General features: G+C 41.6%; 1 long non-coding RNA gene across 2 annotated transcripts in view; it reads left to right on the top strand.

The window, feature by feature from the left end:
- Window positions 1-14,432, top strand: part of LOC131193978 (uncharacterized) — a 63,066-nt gene extending 48,634 nt beyond the window's left edge. For both annotated transcript variants that reach the window (XR_009154080.1, XR_009154079.1), the window contains 2 exons: window positions 10,236-10,371; window positions 13,777-14,432. This is a non-coding gene — a long non-coding RNA (uncharacterized LOC131193978). The remainder of the gene's footprint in view (window positions 1-10,235; window positions 10,372-13,776) is intronic.
- The last annotated feature ends 9,521 nt before the right edge of the window (window positions 14,433-23,953 follow it).

Below are 23,953 nucleotides of genomic sequence, written 5' to 3' on the forward strand. Positions count from 1 at the left end.
TGTGAAAAACAAACCAAGAAATATAGATCAGGATTTTCAATATTTGTACATTTGTTCAGAGTTTAATCCTAGGTATGTGCCTGAAATTGAAAAGTACTAAAGGCTAAAACATATAAAAAAACAGTTGCTGGAATTGGATATGTCTAGTTTAATGAAAAAAGGACTAGGGGTGACATGATAGCAGTGTTCCAATATCTCAGGGGCTGCCACAAAGAAGAGGGGGGCAACCTATTCTCCAAAACACCTGAGGACAGGACAAGAAGCAATGTATGGAAACCTATCAAGGAGAAAAGCAACTTAGAACTAAGAAGAAATTTCCTGACAATGAGAACAATTAATCAGTGGAACAACTTGCCTCCAGAAGTTGTGGTTACTGCAACACTGGAAGTTTGTAAGAAGAGAATAGACAACCATTTGTCTGAAATGGTATAGGGTTTCCTGCCTGAGCAGGGGGTTGGACTAGAAGACCTCCATAGTTCCTTCAAATTCTGTTATTCTGTTATTTTAGCCAGATCCTGAAGATGAAACTGAAATACTTTGGCCACCTAATGAGAAGGAAGGACTCACTGGAGAAGAGCGTAATGCTGGGAAGGACTGAGGGCAAAAGAAGAAGGGGACGACAGAGAACGAGGTGGCTGGATGGAGTCACTGAAGCAGTCGGTGTGAGCTTAAATGGTCTCCGGGGGATGGTGGAGGACAGGAAGGCCTGGAGGAATATTGTCCATGGGGTCGTGATGGGTCGGACATGACTTCACAACTAACAACAACAAAATGAGATACAATATATTTTGCTATTGATCAATTCATCGATTTTCAATAGATCTCTTTCTAAGTTGATCTTAGTGGTGTCTTTACCACAGTGTGGTCTGCCCCATGTCACTGTGAATGGCTTTCTTTAGCCTTGGCCAAACCTGCTTAATATTACTTAGAAATTAAAGGAAAGAGGTAAACAAGAAGCTGTGAAATAACTGGAACAGAAACATAGTGAGTGTAGAACTTGTAGTTCTGCTTTTTTTCATCAGCAGTCATTGGATGAGTCTCAATTACAAAGACACAGATGGCACTGCTAAATGACCTAGGTATGTGTGAGAGAAAGAGGGAGGGAAGAAAGGAAAGAGAGAGAAAGAGACAAAGGGAGATAAGGAAGTAAGATACCAATGAAGTGAATTCAGGGAAGGAAGCTCTAGGATCCTCTGAGTGATAGATCAAACTCGAAAATTAATTCTTTATATTCTACTTCACACCATTAGAATCAATTCCACTATCCTTAATGAATGATGCTATCATTTCATCAGAACAGCTTGTCCTTATTTATCAATCCAGCCCATCAACTCAGATACCTGAAATTCTTCCTCAAAGAATTGGTTCAAATGTCCTCATATCCACCCCCAAAAGTAGAGGCACTTGCTTCAGAAAAAAAAAAAGCAAAAAGCAAAATCCAACTGTAAAGATGTTTAGCTGGAAAGGCCTTGTGCCAATTTCAATAAAATTTTAACTTCGTTCTTGCTTAAAATATTTGGCCAGAGTGATTCAAAGTACAACATACCTACTGTTGTAAAAACATTGCTACTATATCTATTGTAAATCACCAGCTAAATGATAGGAAAACCAAGCTTTGTTAATATATTTCTTCTCTTATTCCAGGCAATTAACTTGGTTAGGTGACCTTCGGAGAAACTCATGCCTTGAATATTTTCAGAGCTTGGGTTGAATCCTCAAACTGGGTTGCCGTGGTGCGGGCCGTTATCGGATACTAGCGTGTCGGGCAACCCGTGGGTTGCAAACAGGTGCCGTGGGGCTGCGATTACTGCCTCGGCTGTCATGGATCTCATGAGAATGATTTCCAGCCATTTAGAAGCGTCGACTACCACTAGGAAGGTTTGGCCGTGGAAGGGCCAGCAAAATCAATGTGGATTCTGACCAGGGCCCTTGGGGTTTTCCCATTCCTGACTGGGGCTGTTGGGGGTAGTGGTCTGGATTCCTGACAGGCCAGGCATTTCCTACCTCTCAGCAATTTCTGAGTCCATTAGGGCCACCACACATAGCTTCTCGCTAGCCCTTCATCCTTACGATCCCTGGGTGACCCTCGTGGAGGTCCAATACCTTTCCCCAATTTCTCCGGGATCACCACTCGATCTCCCCATAGCAGGCACCCCCTTGAGCCGAGCTCATCACGTTTTACAAATTCCTTAAACGCTCGCCCGGCGCAAGCCACCCTCTTGTACCCAACAGTACAGTTCTCAAGATAATGTCCGGTATGATGCCGAGCCACCTCCTTAGATGTGACTGGGCCAGAGTCAGAGAGTCAATTACAGGATGGGCGTCCCGGGTGGGGTCTCGATCGCCCCTGGTAGTGGGCATCTGCTTAATCGTCCGCATGCCCCAACTCTTTTCCTGGTCGATGCTGCAGTTTGTAGGGTAGGCGGCCAAGATAGTCCATCGGGTCAATCGGGTGAAAGTGCCACAGGCGTTGGTGATCGCCAGCCAATAACCCTAACAGTGGTCTATGGTCTGTAACAATTTCAAAGTCTCTGCCAAAACGTATTCGTGAAACTTTTTACCCTGACACTATAGCTAGGGCTTCCTTATCAACTGGCTATAGTTCCTCTCGGTTGGGGACATCGTTCTGGAATAGAAGGCTATTGGGGCTTCTGTGCCATTTGGAAGTCTGTGGCTGAGTACAGCCCCCACTCCGTAAGGGAGGCATAAACTAAACCAATGGCAATGCTATGATACTGGATTAGCAAGCTATGCTCGAGAGTAGGTTTTTACTGCTTGAAAGCCTACTTCCGCCTTCCCCAAGACCAAACAGTATTCTTTCCAACAATTTATGTAGCGGCTCGGCAATCGTTGCCTTATTTTTAAAAAACCGCGTAAAAATTCACTAGCCCAGGAATGCCTGTAGCTCTGTTTTGTTTTTGGGCGCTGGAGCCTTTCTTATTGCCTTGACCTTGCTCTCTCGGTGGGGTGAATTCCTCTTTGTCTATTCTGTAGCCCAAGAATTCTGATTCTACCCCTATTTGGCATTTGTTCACTTTAACCTTTAGACCGGCTGACGGAAAATGCCCAGAACTTTTCTCGCTCCCCAATTCCTCTAAATTTTCTGCCGATATCAAAACATCATCAGTAGGGAACTACCCTAGCCCTTGCAGAAGTCGCTCCATTAAGTTTTGGAACAGCCCTGGTGCCACACTCACCCCAAACTGTAACCGGGTACACTTGAAAGCCCCCTGTGAGTCACAATCGTTTGGGCTTGGCTGTGTTGGCGTCTACGGGTAGCTGTTGATAGGCTTGTGCCAAATCTAGTTTAGCAAAAACTTGCCCTTGTCCCAACGAGTGCAGCAAGTGTTGCACCACGGGAACTGGGTAAGCGCTCTTTTGTAAAGCTTTGTTTAACGTCGCCTTGTAATCAGCGCAGATTCTTACTGACCCATCTTGTTTTACCGGGGTGACGATTGGCGTCTCCCATTTGGCATGGTCGACTGGTACCAGTATCCCTTGCCTTACTAGCTTGTCTATTTCCTTATCAATCTTGGGCTTAAGGGCAAAGGACCCTCCTTGCTTTTATCCGGATGGGGCTACCTGGGGTCTAGATTAAAGAAATAGGGGTCCCCTTGTACTTGCCCAGGCAGTCCTTGAACACATCTTGAATTCACTCATGAGTGCATCTTTCAGGTTAACGTCACTTCTGTAGATGCCAGTCACTCCCATGCCCAATGCGGAACCAGTCTAGTCCCAACAAACTTGGCAGGGTCCCTTCCACGATCGTGATGGGCAGGGTCTTCTTGTGTGGTCCGTACTCGACTCGGACGGAGGTGGTCCCTCGAACAGGGATGCGATTCCCTTGATGTCGTGGACTCGTAGCCGTTGTGTTTGCAGGTGTCGTTTGCTACTGTTGGCAAAGCTTTAGCAGTGTCCCAGGACATGATTGTGATCGCTGACCGGTGTCCACTTCTAGTCGGCACGGCACTCCTTCTATTTTGGGTTTGGTGAAGATTTTCTTCTCCACCTTGGTTCTGCGGACCTATGATCACGGTCGTTCGATTCAAGTTCGCGCCTTTTTGTTTGAGCCAATCACGGGTCGCCTGGCCGATCCAGCGCTCTGGTTGGTCGGTTTGAATTTTCGGCGGGAAGGTTGGGGTGCTCGACAGACTTGAGCCAGGTGCCCCTTCTTCCCGCACCGCCGACATGTAGCGTCCTTGAATTTGCATTGTTGACGCGGGTGTTGTCCTCCGCAACTTCCGCATTCCTCTCGGTCTTCTTTGCCACGTTTCTCGGTACGACAAACCCCTTCCTCATCCTCGCCGTCTGATTCGGTCTGGATCTCTTCTTGGTGCACCGGGGTTGATTTTGTGCTCGCCTTCGGTGTGAGTGGCTTTTGCAGGGTCTCCGCCGCTTGGGTGGACATTTCATGCGCTCTGGCTTCGTCCAGAGCGTTTGCCAGCATTAGATTGCTTTTTGATAGCAGCCGCCTCCGCAAACGCATGTCTCTGACCCCACGGATGAGTTGCTCTAGCAGCGCCTCGTCCAGGTCTCGGTACCCACAGTCTTTGGAGGCTTTCCGCAGGGCGGCCATGTAGTCGCTGATGGATTCGCCCTCTAGCTGTCTGCGCTCTCCAAATTCAAAACGCCGCACGTATTTGGACGGCGTTGGCGCGAAATGGTTTTTTAGCAGGGTTTGCAGAGTTTGCCACGATACCGATTGTACCGGCGTTGGCTCTGCCAGGGCTTCCGCGATGTCAATGACCTCGGGACCGCAGTGGCTCAAGAAATATGCCCTTTTGCGGTTGTCTGGAACTCCTTGCAGTTCGTTTGCTTCTAGGAAGCTTTCGAAACGGGTCATATACGTTCCCCATTTCTCTCTGGCTGGGTCAAACGGCGCGGGCAGAGTGTAACTGGCCATCTCCGCGTTTCTGCCCTAAGTTTGCTGGGTTCGGTTCATCCGTGCTTCAGCTCGGTTGTGGTGCGCCGTAGCCTCGAGATCCCACCTTCGTCGCCAGTGTTAAGTTCGGGAAATGTGAGGCTGGAGACCAGGGTAGTGACAACAGCTCTTTAATATAGGGTGAACCCAGCAGCCTGGCTGGGGAAAAACCTCTCCTTATATACTGTTTAACCGGCGGCTTCAACCAATCAGCAACGTGCTTGTTTCCCGCCAAAACATTTAAAGATACATAACAACATTGCTACTATATCTATTGTAAATCACCAGCTAAATGATAGGAAAACCAAGCTTTGTTAATATATTTCTTCTCTTATTCCAGGCAATTAACTTGGTTAGGTGACCTTCGGAGAAACTCATGCCTTGAATATTTTCAGAGCTTGGGTTGAATCCTCAAACTGGATCAAGTGGAATTTGCATATATTTTAATCTCTAACTTGTTTTCCCTGAGTTATCCACAACTGCACACCTCCTTTCCTGCTTAATTAGCTGCAAACTAAGAACTCCTTTAAGGTCTGAAGAAATCTTAAATGCTATGCTATGCTATGCTCTACCACATCACACCACACCACAGTACAATGCAATGCAATGCAATGCAACGCAACGCAACACAACACAGAACAAAACAAAATAAAACAAAAAATAAATATTAGTGGAAGATTCTGGAGTTTACATCTTTGTAAACTCTGGAGTTTATATCTACACCTACCTATATATTCCTGCTTTCTTATCTTTATCTGGACTATTCTCTCAAAAGGACATCACTTATCTCATGAATGTTATATTTGCTCAGAAGCCTTAGATGAGGAAATTTGTTGCAAACATTTTGAAAGTCTAAGCAAATTGCATCTTCTGGATCACCCTTATTTGTATGCTTCAAAGAACTCTTAATATTTGAAAGGTCTATAGAATTTTACCACCATTTGCCTCTGTTTCTTAGACTTTGTCTTCATAAGATTGGACATGGCTATTCTGTATCTTCAGTGGAGAAATTTCTCAGCTTCTTCAAAGTCCCCTTATCTTTTAATATTCCTTTACCTCCCATGATCTCTAATGGTCTAACTGTTTTCCTTGCCAGCTTCCTACTTCTATTGCCTTTTAAATTCATCTTAACATGATTGATGACATGCTGTTTTAACATTTTATGTCTGCTTTGTGCAGTGCTGTATTCTGTTTTGGTTTTTGGTTTGGCAATACTTCCAGTTTCGAAAGAAGCCTTCTCTTCCCCCATATTAACCTCACCCCGTTCTTAAGAGGTCTATAACGGGTGTGCATAAGAGCACAAGAGTGCCTACCGTTTCTGTCCTATTGTTTCCTTTCGTTATATCCAATTAATCTAGTTATTACATACTCATACTTATATATATACTTATATATTGTATAGTTATTTCATGCTTAAGCTTATATAGACTGTGTGACAAAATAAATAAATAAATATAAATAAATAAATAAAAATATCTAGTTTGAATACTGCTCCCCCATGTGGGTGATCTCTCGATGTGATTCTAGATGAGCTTCTATTGTTTTGTTTTGTTTTGTTTTGTTTATTTATTTATTAAAATCATATGGTCAGCCATCTCAGAAAGTGCCTGTGTGATGAAAGGGAACACATCAGCATAGTAAATACGATGCAGCCAAATTTTTAGCTTTGAGTTCAGTTTTCTCTTTCAACTTTTGGTACGTTGATCCACTCATTTTTAGACGTTTTAAAGTTCAGTGTAATTATATTTTGATGACGTTGGAAGCTTGCAGTTCAATACAAATTATAGTTGATATCACTGAGGCACTCAATCGCTAATCCATTCAACAACACCCATGTCTTGTACTAAGCAATTTAAGTCATAGGTTCTATGATCATGGTTTTAGGGCATAATCATTCAGGTATCTAAAACTATATTTCTTTGTGAGTGGATATAGAGTATTATATCTATTCACTGTAACAGTAAGGCCTAATTCTAGGAAGCCTTGCATGCTTATCTATCTTTGCAGACTTTTGGAACCATGTGGCCCCAAAATATTCTGAGAATGTCACTAAAATTTTTCGACAATTTGAAGAGGGCCACGAGCCCTTATACAACATTGAATCCACAGTCTAAAACTGCACCGCTATATGTTGTTTATATGTATGAAAGTCCTTTCTCGTGAATAATTGAGAAAACCCCTTCATACATACAGCAGAATTCCATTTGTACTTGCTAGGAATAGTACACGTAGTCTTCGACTTACAACAACAACTGAACCCAAAATTTCAATTGGTAGACAGTTGTTAAATATATAACAAATCACTGCAGTTATTAAGTGATTCATGCGGTTGTTAAGCGAATCTGGCTTCCCCCATTGACTTTGAGTTGGTTGACAAGGGCCTGAATTTTGATCACATGACTGTAGGGATGGTGCAATGGTCATAAGTGTGAGAACCAATCATAAGTCAGTGTTTTCAGTATTGTGGTAACTTCAGACAGTCGGTAAACAAATGGTTCTAAGTCAAGCAGTGCCTATATTTTTACAGCTAATCCTCGACTTATAATGGTTTGTTTAATGACCATTCAAAGTTGCAATAGCTCTGAAAGAAGTGACTTACGACCGTTTTTCACATTTATCCCATCATCCTTTTTTAAAAAAAAACATTTTTTATTAGATTATAGAATAAAATACAAAAATATGAAAGCAAATAATAGGACACAGTGGGGAGGAAGAGTGGAAAGAAAAGTGAGGAGGGGAGGAAGAAAAAAAAAGGTGTTGACTTCCAACTGTGTTGCAGTAGAATAAAGCATTGAACCTCAACTTTTTACATTTCCAAAATAATATAAACTAGCTGTTAAGGGTAATCTGGGTTCACAACCAAGGTTGTGGACTGTTGAGAAGAGTACCCTACGCATGAAAACGACTGAGACTGGTTGTATACAATAACAGTCACTTGCAGACAAACTGGGGTTTGATATTCCTTTACTTTTAGGGAAAAGGCAAAGTTCTTGTCCAAAAACAATTCCAGGTCATACACATATAAAGTCAGTCAGTCAGGGATGTTACAAATACCAAGTCTTCTTACCAACGTAGACTTGCACAACAAACAAGGTCTTCTTTCAGTTCGGCAAAACACAGTCCAATTCACAACAGTCAGTATCTTGAGGAATCAGTAACTAGCCATGATCAAGTAACGATCATAAAGCTCAAATATACAGTTGCAGCATGTCATCAGGTTACAATATTGTAGCGTCCCTGTAGATTCCCCACAAGCCATAATTTAGTAGTCCTTTTATACATTGGCTACAGAGCTCAACCAATCAGGATGCTTGCATGATGCAGCACAGCCTTAAAGCAATATCATGCCTTTCTACAAATATACATAGTTAGTTTATATATTGCCTGGCCAACTAGTTAGGCAAATAACAATTTCCTGACACTAGCCATTTCTAAAACATTTAAGCTTAATGTTAACCGCTCCAATCTTGATTGCAGAAAATATGACTTCAATAACAGAGTTGTTAATGCTTGGAATAAACTACTTGACTCTGTGGTCTCTTCCCAAAATCCCCAGAGCTTCAACCAAAAACTGTCTACTATTGACCTCACCCCATTCCTAAGAGGTCTGTAAGGGGCATGCATAAGAGCACAAGAGTGCCTACCGTTCCTGTCCTAATGTTTCCTTTCGTTATATCCAATTAATATAGTTATTACATACTTATATATATGCTTTTATATTGTATAGTTGTTTCATGCTTATGCTTATATATACTGTGTGACAAATAAATAAATAAATAAAAAACCCAACAACAAATGCAGCATCCCCATGGTCACTTGATCAAAATTCAGCCGCTTGGCAACGGCTCATATTTATGATGATTGTAGTGTTTCAGGGTCATGTGATCCTTTTTGCGACCGTCTGACAAGCAAGGATAATGGGGATGCCAGATTCACTTAACAACCATGTTACCAACTTAGCAACTGCAGTGATTCACTTAACAACGGTGGCAAGAAATGTGGCAAAATTGGGCAAAACTCACTTACTAAATGTTTTGCTTAGCAACAGAAATGTTGGGCTCAGTTGTGGTCATAACTTTAGGACTACCTGTACAAATAAGATTTTACACAGACAGCCAAGAAGGTAAGTAGTTGAATTCCCCTTCTTACAAATTGTTCCATGAACTTTTCGGAAGTGTGGAATAAATTGGGAGACTTTCAAAATCAGACATATTCTTCATATGCAATTGCATATGCATTGCAATTTTGTTAAATACTCTCATTGCAACCCTAGTAGCTAAACTAGCTCAATACAGTCCTTAATACAATTGTGACCGAGCTAATGAGAACGCATTGTCAATTTTCCACATCAGCTTTTCCTATCTTGGCATGTTTTCCATATGTAGAGTTATGTTAGCTGAGAATTTAGGCAATTACAGCCACAAAACATCTGGAGGACAGGAGATTAGGAAAAGCAGTTTTAAAGGAAAGGTCATTCTTTACAACATCTAGTACAATGAAATGTTTGAGCAAACTTGAAAAACTGGATGTCTTAAGCTAACAGCAATCAAAATTGCTGATATGTGTTCTACAGAAACGCCCAAGAAAGACTGATGCCTTATTTCATTCTTATCCAAATAAGAGAGTGATAAAAAAAAAAAAGCTCCAGAGGCATTTATATACATATACTGCATAATTTGACATTAACCTTTAAAGGACAGAATAAATGTTCTCCTCGCCAACAGGTTCACTTTTCTTTCCCTGGTTCTCTAGAGACAAATGAAAGAAAACATTTTGTGTTTTCATGCAGTTCAAATGTCTTTATGTATTGGAGAAGCTGAATAACCTATGATTTAACACCAGTATCTGCTGATCAAAGAGATAAACTGTCTCCGGTCTGTCTGGTACATTTCTTAAGTCCTACTACACCTTCAATTACGTTTCCCCCCCCCTCTCCAACTCTTCCTAATGCATGCAGATGAGTCGTTAGGGAGTCCAGCTTTTGCATTTTAAAATGTGCTCCGGAATTGGCTCCTGAGAGAAGATTTGTTTTCCTGTTGGGGAGCAGCTGGTGAGAATGGCATAGAAGGGATAATCCAGAACAAAGCTGGATTCTTGAGAAATTCCAGCATGACAATAAAACTCACATAGCTTCTTGCTTTAATAAAAGATGGGGGAAATTAGAAACCTCCCAAAGTAATTAAAGGAATGCAATTAAAATGGTTTCCCTCATGAGTTTGAACACTACTACTGTTACATGAATCTATATTTTATTCTTAATATGCAGAGGAAAATTTGAACCTTTTGACTCAACTTCCTTTCTGCATCTGTATAGGTATATTTATATACACTGTTAAACTTGAAAGAAGGTCTACACGGCAGCCCACTTCCTGAACTAAGAAGACATCCGCATCGAGGCAAAATGAAATGGGATCACAGACAGCTGTTAACAGCCCAGCTTTCCTTGAAGAGTAAGTGAAATAGTTGTATCATGGGCTGCTCCAGTTCAATCTGTCAATTAGATCCTCTTTCGGAATTCCTCTTTCTATTCTTTGCCCTGCTTTTTCTTCTGCCTTCAAAGAAACACTGCAGCCAATGGATCTTTTTATACTTCTGTAAAATTTTGGAATTTGTTTTAGTGAATGTATATTATTCTACCCACCCCCACCCCCAAGTCGGGCTTCTAAGGGGCTGCCACAAAGAAGAGAGGGGTCAGCCTATTCTCCAAAGCACCTGAAGGCAGGACAAGAAGCAATGGATGGAAACTAATCAAGGGAAGAAGCAACCTAGAACTAAGGAGAAATCTCCTCACAGTGAGAACAATTAACCAGTGGAACATCTTGCCTTCAGAAGTTGTGGATGCTCCAACCCTGGAGGTTTTACCCTTTGTCTGAAATGGTATAGAAGTTCCTGCTTGGGTGTTCCTGCTTGGTTGGACTCACTAGAACTCCAAGGTCCCTTCCAAGACTGTTATACTGTTATTCATTTGGCTTAACAAATCCCCATTGGTTTATTTACAATTGTTAGATCTCAAATTAAACAATGCCCATTCCTTTAACATTTTTGGATGAAAATGGATTCCAAATGTTTTTTTTTGGATTTAGAGAAAGTAAGTCTCCTTTAAAAAGAACTCAAACCCTGGTAACTTCATGGACACATCTATGATATACAAGGTCTTGGTTCAGACATGGTTTGTCATTGGTTTGTCATATTTGTCATATCACAATTGGTTTGTCATATCGCAAGATCTCAAATGGACAGCTAATATCAAAAACATCATTAAAAAAGGACAACAAAGAATGTTCTTTCTGCGACAACTCAGTAAGCTCAAACTGCCCAAGGAGCTGCTGATCCAGTTCTACAGAGGAATTATTGAGTCTGTCATTTGCACCTCTATAACTGTCTGGTTCGGTTCTGCAACCCAACAAGAAAAACACAGACTTCAGAGGATAATTAGAACTGCAGGAAAAATAATTGCTACCAACCTGCCTTCCATTGAGGACCTGTATACTGCACGAATCAAGAAGAGGGCCGTGAAAATATTTGCAGATCCCTCGCATCCTGGACATAAACTGTTTCAACTCCTACCCTCAAAACGACGCTATAGAGCACTGCACACCAGAACAACTAGACACAAGAACAGTTTTTTCCCGAAGGCCATCACTCTGCTAAACAAATAATTCCCTCAACACTGTCAGACTATTTACTGAATCTGCACTACTATTAATCGTTTCATAGTTCCCATCACCAATCTCTTTCCACTTATGACTGTATGACTATAACTTGTTGCTGGCAATCCTTATGATTTATATTGATATATTGACCATCAATTGTGTTGTAAATATTGTACCTTGATGAACGTATCTTTTCTTTTATGTACACTGAGAGCATATGCACCAAGACAAATTCCTTGTGTGTCCAATCACACTTGGCCAATAAATTCTATTCTATTCTATTGTCTTCTCCTGGAATGATTTTTCAACCTTTCCATCTGCCCTGCATGTCTGCATTTCTTACAGCTTTCCCATTCAAGTGGAAACTAGGTCTGGCCTTGTTCTTTTAAGATCAGCTCAGGTGGTCTGTCTAACTGGGCTCTTTGCAGCTAGTAAAAATGCTATAGAACCACTGAAAGCTAGAAATATGATTAGAACAAGAAAATTCTAAAACTAGATCTGTAAACAGTTGCATATTAAAAGGACTGAGAAAGTAAACATGATTTGAGCTCCCTCCTGAGTTTGTACGGCAATTTGTTCCATAACCTGGGTCCTGTCCTAGAGAAAAAAGAATCAGTAATTCATGTCAAACATGCTCATGCTGAGAACCACAAAAACTGTCTGGTTCATGATCAAAGATAGCAGAATAGACTATACCAAAATCACCTGGGCTAAACTATGTAATACTTGATGCATTATCATGAGCACCATGGATTGGATTCAGAAGTCAACCTGGCCAATTCTGAAATTATTTCACAAGTAGAATAATGTAGGTCTTCAAAGAGGTTTCATTCACCCCATGTGGCCACAAATGTCTTTAAGGATTACAGTACATCATAAAAAACACCTTGTGCTATTCCAACTCTTAAGATGACCATTGTACAAATGATCAAGCCAAAGGCTTTCTCTTCCCGATAGGACAAAATCATTTGTCAGCTGAAATTGACAGGATGTTTTTGCTACAAACACTATGTGTGTAGTGACTGGATCTAGTTCCCTACATTGCAAGTCACTTCTTTAAGCGAAGAATACAATCCCATCTAGAACAGGATATATTTTCAAATATTGAAACAAGACCCTGAGACCGATAACAGCTCAGTTGTAACTAATTTTAGCTTCAACCTACTGTACTTTCTCATGTTAAGTTCTTTTTACCCTGGAGCAGGGTTTCTCAACCTGAGGAACTTTAAGATGAGTGGAACTCCCAGAATTCCCCAGCCAGCCATGTTGAAGTCCACATGTCTTAAAGTGGCCCAGGTTGTGAAACCCAGTCCTGAAGAATTTAAATCCCAAAAGAGCGGGAAGGGGAAACATAAATCCCATCAGCATATTGATGACAACAACCCTCAAACTTGCAAATAATCCTTTCCTTTCATGTAGATCAGAGGTCTTCAAACTTGGCAGCTCTAAGACTTGTGGACTTCAACTCCCAGAATTCTGATGTAGATGCTAAATAACATGGGAAACAAAATAGAACTAATGAAAACAAATTAGAAAGATTGAGGACGATAAAGTGAAGCATTCAAATTGCATCTTCTGTTGGCTAAAAGGGCCAGGATGGCCTAAAATTTAAAGATGCTAGAACATTAAGAACACCAATTTGTATTTCGATGTGAATAAATATCCGTACTTCATATCATATCACATTCATATCATTTAACTGGTTTCCATCAATAATAAGGTCTCCATATAGAACAAAACCACATTTGGGGGAAAAGGGATTTCACATGTAGTACTTAAGATGTTCCCCATCCCACATAAATAGAAATCTGTTGACAGTTCTCCCAACATATGCTTGTTTACATAGACAGACCATCTTTAAAAGATCCCTAATTTAGAAGTGTGAACAATAAAAGAACAGTGTACTTCTTTAAATAGGTCTTACTCTGGAGATGGATAAATGATGGCGGCCTTTAACACAAGAGGCAGATGTTAAATTCTACATCACAAGTCGGCATTCTCCAAACTTAAGATTGCATGCATCCCCAGAACTTATTTTTGCAACCCCTAGCAACTTAATCCAATCAGGCCATTAAATTTTAGCACTGAAACTGACTGAAATTGGTTACATGGCATTTGTCTGTTTGGAGATGACAATCATACAGAAACTATAATGGAATCAAAATAAAGTTGATTTATTTTAACCCACTCAATGTTTTACAGATGGCATCTCCCACCGGCAAGGCTTGCTAAAATGTACCCGAACAGTTCTCCAATATGCTGGAAGTGCAAAAAAATAGTATATGGAACGTATTACCATTTATGGTGGACATGTCAATCTACAAAAATTATTGGGACAAAATCAAAAAATGGCTGGAAGAAATAACTGACCAACCCATAGACTGGAAACCAGACACCTTTTTGCTGGGAATACTCAATAGGAAATATAGTAAAAAATAAGATATCTAATTCTACACATAATAACAGCTGCAAGAATATCTTATGCACAGAACTGGAAAAATGAGAACATTCCATCGGAGAAGGAAGTGATAAGGAAAATTCTGGACTGTGCTGAGAAGAATAAATTAACAAAGGAGATAAAAGATAAAAGAAAAAGAAGATACAGAATATTATATAATATGGAATAAATTGTATAATTGGATAGAAATTAAAAATTGTAAATGACGAAAAAGGGGGAAAGGTCACACACACACACAAAAGGTAGTGCATGAAAGAAAATGTATTGTTATAATGACCGGTATGAATGAATATATATATATAAATAAGGGATAATGGGACAAAAAGAAAATGAAATTAAAGAAAATGAAAGGGGAAATGTAAATAATAGAGGATTACCGATACGAAGCTGATATAAAAAAGGAGTACCCTATATACTCGAGTATAAGCCGAGTTTTTCAGCACGTTTTTTGTGCTGAAAAGCGGCCCCCTCGGCTTATACTCGAGTCTACCCTTGCAGAGTTAGTTGTAGTCCCGGCTCCCCTTGTTGCAGCCCGCCATGTGAGCTGAGTTGCCCCCCCCCCTCGAGCCCGCAGCAGCACAGCCCCTGTTAATTCAGCAGATTGAGCCACGAGGAAGGGAAAAGTAAAAAATTAAAATGTGCTATATTACAGGTATTTTTATTTTACATGATAGTTGTGTTGCCCATATGTACTGTCCACTGCCTAATGTACTGACTACCTAAGTAATATGCCCCCCCTTCCTGGTTGAACGGATCTCCTGCCGACCCAGGGAGAGGGTTTTTTGCCCTCGGGAACAGCTGGGCCGGCAGGACGAGCCCAAATGCTGCCGGCATGCTTTGCCAACTCGGCCGGCTCATTTTGGGGCGGCGGCTGGCCTCCGGCGTTTTCTTCCGCCGCTTTTTGATGGCGGCGGCGGCGGTGGTCGGCGGAGGGGCGGAGGGGCGGAGGGGCGTTGTCCTCTCGCCCCTTGGCGTTTGACACACTCGCCTCCTCTCACTGCCCTCCTCTTGCCCGCGGTGGGGCGGAGGGGCGTTGTCACTCGCCTCCTCTCACTCGTCCTCCTCTCGCCCTCGGAGGGGGCGGAGGGGGCGTTTGTCACTCTCGCCCTCCTCTCGCCCCTTGGCGTTTGTCACTCTCGCCCTCCTCTCACTCGTCCTCCTCTCGCCCTCGGAGGGGGCGGAGGGGGCGTTTGTCACTCTCGCCCTCCTCTCGCCCCTTGGCGTTTGTCACTCTCGCCCTCCTCTCACTCGTCCTCCTCTCGCCCTCGGAGGGGGCGGAGGGGGCGTTTGTCACTCTCGCCCTCCTCTCGCCCCTTGGCGTTTGACACACTCGCCCTCCTCTCACTCGTCCTCCTCTCGCCCTCGGAGGGGGCGGAGGGGGCGTTTGTCACTCTCGCCCTCCTCTCGCCCCTTGGCGTTTGACACACTCGCCCTCCTCTCACTCGTCCTCCTCTCGCCCTCGGAGGCGGAGGCGTTGTCACTCGCCTCCTCTCGCCTTGGCGTTTGACACACTCGCCTCCTCTCACTCGTCCTCCTCTCGCCGGAGGCGGAGGCGTTGTCACCTCGCCTCCTCTCGCCCCTTGGCGTTTGACACACTCGCCTCCTCTCACTCGCCTCTTTTCGCCTTTGGAAAAGATAGCTTGCCGTCCACGGTCTCTTTGGACAGCTTTCTGGGGGTGATGGTTTCCTGATGGCAGTTGACATCGTAATAATTTTTTTTTCCCTGTTAGAAATGGATCCCAATATTGGTACCGGTACTTCTAATCCTGGACCATCAAAACAAAAGCATGAGTCATACTGAGCTGCTTTCAAACTTAAGGTTGTGTCAAGAGCAGAAGAAAGCAATAACAGTATTGCAAGTAGGAATTTTGTGTTGACGAAAACAAGTAAGGAGTGGCGGAAAATGAAAGCTGACTTGGAAAAGCTTCCAAAGGCAAAAAAGCTCGACGTGGTTTAACGAGTTCATATGGGCTCTAGAGACTGAATTGCATAAATGGGTTATGGAGTGTCGTCAAAATGGTTACTGTGTAACACGTATGGGAATTAAACACATGCCCTTCAAATGGCTAAAGAAGAAAATTTAAAGTACCAGGCACTGAAAAATTTGTTGCATCAGCAGGATGGTGTACCCGCTTCATGAATAGGTTTGGCCTATTTTTGCGGCAAAGAACAAAGATTGCACAGAAGCTGCCAAAAGACCTTGATGAAAAGTGATGTCATTCCATTCATTCATCATAAAACAAAGAAGGATCCATAACTATGACCTTCAAGATATTGGAAATATGGATGAAACGCCTATGACCTTTGATCTTCCAAGCAACAGAACTGTGGCAAGTTTGGGAGACAAAACAATTTTACTAAGAACCACAGGAAATGAAAAACCATTTCACAGTCGTTCTGTCATGTTTGGCTAATGGAACCAAGCTGAGGCCTGTTATTATTTTTAAAAGAAAGACCTTGCCTAAAAGGTAAAATTCCGCCACAATTACAGTGCGTGTACATGTTAAAGGCTGGATGGATGAAGATGGAACAAAAAATGGCTGGAAGAAATTTGGAGCAGACGACCAGGAGCAGCCTTAAAGAAAAAACCATCACTGTTAGTTTGGGATATGTTCAGAGCCCACACATCTGATGACATAAAAAAATTGGCAAAGTCATCTCAAGTCACTTTGGCCGTTATTCCAGGTGGGCTTACATCTGTATTGCAGCCCCTAGATGTCAGTTTAAATAAACCTTTCAAGGACCGTGTGCGAAGGATGTGGCATGAATGGATGACATCTGGTCAAGCTCGTCTGACAAAAGTTGGAAATCTGAGAAAGCCAGACATAGAACTAATAGCACAGTGGGTTCGTGATGCATGGGAAGATATTCCAGAGGACATGGTGCAACGTGCCTTCAAGAAATGTGGCATTAGTAATGCTATGGATGGCAGTGAAGACAGCGCATTGTATGAGAGTGACAGCAGTGATGATGACGACTGTGAACTCAGTGATGACGACAACGTATATGCGGATAACATCACAGAAGCTGAAGTAGCTGAAGCTCTGTTTGGACAAACAGATGATGAGGAGGAGAACTCCAGTTTTGAGGGATTTTAGCTCTCGTTAGCTTGGTTGCTGTTACTTTTAAAGATACTGTATTTTTGATACCATATTCTTTTTGGGGGGCCCCTTTTGCACTTTTATTGTTTTTCGTTCAAATAAATATTCATGTTATTTTACTTGGCTCTATCTTTATTTTTTACATTGACCAGTAGCTGCCTCATTTCCCACCCTAGGCTTATACTCGAGTCAATAGTTTTTCCCAGTTTTTTGTGGTAAAATTAGGTACCTCGGCTTATATTCGGGTCGGCTTATACTCGAGTATATACGGTATATGTTTTATGTTAGTGTTTGTTATGCCTTGTTTTTTAAAAAATAAGTATTTTTTAAAAAAGAAATTGATAGACTTACATTGAAAATTAAACAGAAAGAACACATAGGGGAAAAAAAGATCTGCATTGAGAATTTAAATATCTAAGTATTTTGAGTGATGTGTTACATATTTAGGAAAATATTTTCTTCTCTGCCATTATTTAAATTCAAAGACAGATTTGCAGATAATTTGCATGAATTATTTGATGATGTTAAAAGCTCAGATCTAAGTGTTATTTTATTAATTTATTTTTCTCATTTCTGAACTATATGCCTTCTTCAAAGGGAATTTATTTAAGATATTTTTAAAAATAAAATTAAATGACTAATTGTGAGAGGCCGTGGCTATGAGGGAATTATTTGTTTTCTTTCCAAATAGAGGCATCATTCCATCAATGTGTTGGTTTGGTTGATTGCCACAACAGCTGAAAAAAAGAGTCAACTACTTCTCTGTTGCTCACCTTATATTTGCATTCATTAGCCAGAATCCTGAAAGATTAATATTTCCTTTTAGACCAGGAGTCTCCAACCTTGACAACTTTAAGCCTGGTGGACTTCAACTCCCAGCTTTGCTGGCTGGGGAATTCTGGGAGTTGAAGTCTGCCAGGCAGGGGTGAAATCCAGCAGGTTCTGACAGGTTCTGGAGAACCAGTAGTAGAAATTTTAAGCAGGTCAGAGAACCAGCAAGTACCACCTGTGGCTGGCCCTAGAGTGGGGTAGGAATGGAATGGGAAGGAATATCCTTCCCCTGCCACGCCCACAGAACTGGTAGCAAAAAAAGTTGGATTTCACCACTGCTGCCAGGCTTAAAGTTGCCAAGGTTGGAGACCCCTGTTTTAGACTGAGCAACTGGGTAAGAAACCGCCTTTGTGATTTCCCTTGAACCTTCACAAATAAAATGTTCAGAGATTTAAAGATCCCAAAAGGCCTGAAAACCAACAGAGAAGGCCAGAGGGTCACTCTAAGTGGGAGGAGGGGAAGAGATTTGGAAATGGTAAATGGTAAATGGAATGCACTACCAGACTCAGTTGTCTCTTCCCAAAATCCCCAAAGCTTTAACCAAAAACTATCTACTATTGACCTCACCCCATTCCTAAGAGGTCTGTAAGGGGCGTGCATAAGAGCACCAGAGTGCCTACCATTCCTGTCCTAATGTTCCCTTTGATTGTATCCAATTTCATATAGTTATTACATACTTATGATTATATTTATGCATATATATCGTATAGTTATTTCATGCTTATGCTTATATATACTGTATGCTTATATATACTGTTGTGACAAATAAATAAATAATAAAAAATAATGAAAATAATAATTATGTGTCCAGTTCAACCCCTGCATATTACCACTCTATACCTTTCTGAATCAGACTCCATCTTATAGACTGGATGGGGGGATGTACTATCTTCAGTACTTCTGAATTAAAACTCAAACTGCAGATATGAATTCAAGAGGTGAAGAAATACAGTAATTACAAATAAAATTAACTGGCTATAGCAATGAAATGTCAGAAGTATAAGATAATCTGTATCTGGCAATACGGAATCAGATCCATAAAAGCAGGGGTGAAATGCTCCCAGTTCTGACCGGATCTCGCTATCCGGTAGCGATCGTGGCTGGTGGTTCGGTGTTCTGGTAGCAATGGCGGAGCAAAGCTCCGCCCACCCGCCTGGGTGTCATTACTTCCTGGTTTCTTTAAGCATGCGCAGAAGGTTTTGTGCATGCGAGAAGGTCTGAGTGCGCATGTGATGTGCGCGCAGTGGCATGTGCACTTCTGAACCGGTAAGGAAGGTAAGTAGATTTCACCCCTGCATAAAAGCCAGTGTCACAATCCACATGCTATGCTTTCAGCTCTATAAAACTTTCAGCAAAACGACTAATGGCTTTCCTTGCTTGATTAATCAGTAATTCCTTCCTTCCTTCCTTCCTTCCTTCCTTCCTTCCTTCCTTCCTTCCTTCCTTCCTTCCTTCCTCTTTTTTCTTGTTACAGGAAGATTTGTACTATTTTTTTGTCACCACAGGGGATCCAATAGATCTTTTAACACATCACTGTTAATTAGCAGTTTACTAATTGTCTCTCCAATCCAAGGCCTGTAACAATTGCCAATTACCATTATTATTGGATTTCACTCAGAGAAGAATGATTCCTTACAGGTTTATTTTTAGAAATGACAGTACAGTATTATTAAGTATCAGTTCCAGGTTTTCTTGAAGAATTAAATGAACATGATCAATTTAAGCTCAAGATCTATAACATTGGTTTGGTTGTTACTTATTGAATTAATTATCTCTGCTCCATTTTGTTCTTTGATGCATAGGCTTATGATGATATTTGCTGATTATCTTCAGCTTTTAGTAAAGAGCTATTATTTATTCCCTGGCAATGGATATAATTCTCAAATTCTTTAACTCCTTGTCGATGTTACCCCATTAGAGGTTATGGTTCATTATTTAAGAAATTTGAAAGATATTTCAAAAATCACTGGGTAGGTGTAAGGAAGTAACCTGATATTTATTCTGGCATAGATAATAGGATTGCCAGCAAAGCTTTTAATTCACCCTCCACAACCATCGTCACTTAAGCTGGAAGGATGCATTTTATTTACTTTGCAAAAGTAATCACAGAGTCTTGAAAGGAAAACAAGCTGGAGTTGAGTCAAACAGAAATGATTAAACATGAACATAATAGAAACAGCATGCCTCTTTCCTTCTAGCTTGCCTCATGGAGGAACAAAAAATAAATTTTGAGGAAATATAAATTGGATTAGGTGAAGTATTGAGCGAGAAATTGTAACGTTTTAAAAAAATGGCCAAAAGATTGCAAAATGGCAATATTTGGACATCCAGTTATGGACCAGCCCTTCTTTTGTAAATACTTCAGAATCTTCTCCAATATTAAAGAATTAATATAGAATAAATGATAAGTAATGACAACTGTTTATAAACAATATTCTAAAATAGATGTTCAGATGTGTAGAGACATGGAATAAGGAATTAGAATGCTCAATACATGAATCTGAACTTATGATTAATTGGACAAAAAATTGATTTTGTTTGTTTTATTTATTTATTTGTTCACACTTTTATACCGCCCTATCTCCCTAGGGACTCAGGGCGGTTTACAGCCATATAAAACATATATATATACAGAATAAAACATTAATTTAAAAAACTTATTACATAAGGCCGAATATTTAAAATAGAGATATAAATAATAAAACCCCATTAAAACCAGATTTAAAATTTAAGCATTTAAAAATTTAAAAATTCTAGTCCAGTCCTGCGCAAATAAATAGATGTGTCTTAAGATGTGTTGGATGAAATATAATTTCAAGGAAGGAATTGATGAGTTCTGTTAACCATGAACTATCACTTGATATTTGTGGATGGTCATGTTCTTCTAAATCACAAATCAAATCACTTGAAGGTTAATGCAAGAAACTTGAAGGTTAATGCAAGTAAATACTGTGCATTCTGTGATGACAAAAAATCCTAACATTACAAGGTTGGAAGGATATCTCTTCTCAATCGAGTATCCCATGTTCTAAAGAACATCCTTTCTCTTTCTACTGACCACGACCAAATTGGGTTCCGACCAAAAAATCTCATCCCCCCCCCCCGTGGCCGATTTCCCCTTCCCCCTTTTTTTTTGTAAGAGCCAAATTTCCAAAATTAGGTTTGAATCACAACCAAATCGGGTTGCGAACAAAATTATGGAATGAATTATGATTGCGACCAGAGGTTCTACTCAAGCTGGGCTGCTCCGGATTCGCCCGGGTTTGAGCGATCCTCAAGTGAAGATTCTGCGCGGTTTGGTGAACCCCCAAATCCCACTCCCGCCCGCTCCACCCAGGAGTCTCCATGTGGCCTGTTTTGGATACCAGGTAAGTGCAGAGCACGTGTGGAGGCTTGTGGAGGGTGAAAAATGGGCCTCCCGGAGGCTCCGGAATGCCGGAAATAGGCCCATTTCTAGCTTCTCCAGAGCCCAGGGAAGGTGAAAATCAGTGGGGGGATTCAAATAATTTAACAAATGGTTCTCTGCCCATATGATTTCTTCCAACAACCAGTTTATCAAACAGCTCAGAAAGTTTACAACCGGTTCTCCCGAAGTGGTGCGAACTGGCTGAATCCCACCACTGGTGAAAATTCCCCACCCCCTGCCATAATACAGAAGACTGACTAGGCCACGCCCACCTTTGCCACGCCCTCCCAGCAACCAGGCAGAGAACCCGTTGCTAAAAATTTTGAAGCCCACCCCTGGTTTTACTGTATATTTGAACAAGCATGAGAGAACCTGGAATTTTTCCTTACTTCAAGGTTTTAAAAAAAGCTTCCCCTAGCATTAATGGAAGCCATTTTCGGCCTTACTGCTGCATTCAGGAAAAGGGACAGTTTTCCATGGAGGTTTGCTAACAGGATGCTTCAGGCTCATCCCTCCCCTTCCTTTCCCCGTTTGAAAAAACATTCCCTTGGGGGGGGCAGTGCATGTGTTTGTGCGTTTGTGCGTTTGAATAAAATGAGAAACAGTGAATAAATAGTGTGCCTGTCTTTATGCTCAGAGAATGTAGAATGTGACCCACCCTGATTGGTTGGTGTGTTCTCTTCAAGTTGTACAGTTCATCCTTTTTGTACTAACTGGAAAGAAACAATTGTTTGTGGGAAGATATAACACTTGCCAGAAATCATTGATTTATTATTCTTCCTCGCGGATGTCTACCTGATTTTAAGAGTTCCTCTAGTTTGCATATGATGATTCTCTCTTCCAAGAGATTCTCCAGGGCAGCACCTCAGGCTATGCTAAGATATCAATCAATCAAAATAGAGCAGGAAGGGACCTTGGAGGTCTTCTAGTCCAGCGGTCACCAACTGGTGGTCCTCAGAAAAATTATTTGCATTTTTTATATTGCACTAAATCAAGGGTCCTCAAACTACGGTCCCTGGGACAGATACGTGCAATGAACATTTGTGTTGCTGCAGAGAGTTGTCCCCCTTCGGGGGCCTTTTTGTGTGTGTTGGAGAGGGGCAGAAATTCTGACTGAGGGTCTGCTTCAGCCTCCTGGTGTGGGGCTTTGGGTGAAGACTGGAGCGAAGCACTGCTGGTGGCGAAGAGCCAGAGTGCCTTGTTCCACTGCCTCATGGCTCGGGAACTGACTGATCATCTCAGCCTGCTGAGCCTCCAGGTGCCAGTACCTGGCCTTGCACTCCCACAGGTCTTCCCTGTGCTTGGAAAGCCTTTACTCGTAGTCCTCAATGAGGTGCTTCTGCTGAGCCTCCTTCTCAGCCAGATCCAATTTGAACTGAGCCAGCTGTTTTCCCAACTCTTTCTCATGGTGGCTGCTTAGCTCCTGTTGGGGCCCTAAGAAGCCTGGGCAAGCAGGCAAGGAATGCCTGGAAGGGGCAGGGTGAGTAGAGGCCTCGACGCGAGTGACATCGATTTGGCCATGCCCACCCAGTCACATGTCCATCTAGCCATGCCCGCCCAGCCGGTCATTAGACAGATCATATTAGTAGTCCTCAGGATTTAAAATTATGAATTTAATAGTCCCTGAGGTCTGAAAGGTTGGTGATCCCTATTCTTGTCCAGCCCCCTGCTCAAGCAGGAAAACCTATACCGTTGTAGACAAGTGACTGTCCAGTCTTTTTGTAAAAACTCCAGTGATGGAGCACCCACAACTTCTGAAGGCAAGCTGTTAATTGGTTAATTGTCCTCATTGTTATGAAGTTTCCTCTTCATATCATAATTTCAGGTTGCTTCTCTCCTTGATTAGTTTCCATCCATCCATATATTCTATTTCCATTGCTTTTAAATTGCAGTGTTGTCTTCTGCGTACACATTTATGCAAAATATTAACATATAGGTAGTCCTGAAGCAAATCCAGTCTATGGGGGTGGGATGTCAGTGTCTGTTTTCTGCTTGTGTCTTGATGTATGAGAAAAGGAACTGGGGCTTCCATCTTGGCCTTTCCTATTCTTTCCTATGGCTGAAGGCAAAGTGCCATGGACTGCTGTGAAACTTAAAATGCATTTTCAGCTGGCAAGAATGATAATTAATTGAAAAGACAGTGCCTGAAGTGTAAGGTTGGTGACGGATCTCTTTTTTCCCCCTTTAATCTTCCAAATTCTTCTCCAAATGGCAGCTTCAAGCCAAAGACAAACTTCCTGTCACTCGGGTAGATAATAGACCGTTTGAGGCCATGGGGGCTCTTTCCACAAAGCGCCGACTATTTTTACTAAGCCATGAGAGAGTAAATCAGTCATTTATAAACACAAACCCAGGAGAACGTCTTCAGTCTTTCTTCTATTGGTGATTGACAGCAGTGGTGAAACATTTAAAAACGGTATGCTAGTAAAATACAAATAATCCAGAAAAAGTGATCATTAATTTCAGAAAATGGAAATAATCATGCAATGTATCTATAGCAGTGATGGCTAACCTTTTTGTTGTTGTGTGTCAAAAGTGTGTGCGCGCCTGCATCCATAATACAATGTGCACGTGGGCCCCCTG

Source organism: Ahaetulla prasina, chromosome 3 (assembly GCF_028640845.1).
Source record: "Ahaetulla prasina isolate Xishuangbanna chromosome 3, ASM2864084v1, whole genome shotgun sequence".
NCBI lineage: Eukaryota > Metazoa > Chordata > Lepidosauria > Squamata > Colubridae > Ahaetulla > Ahaetulla prasina.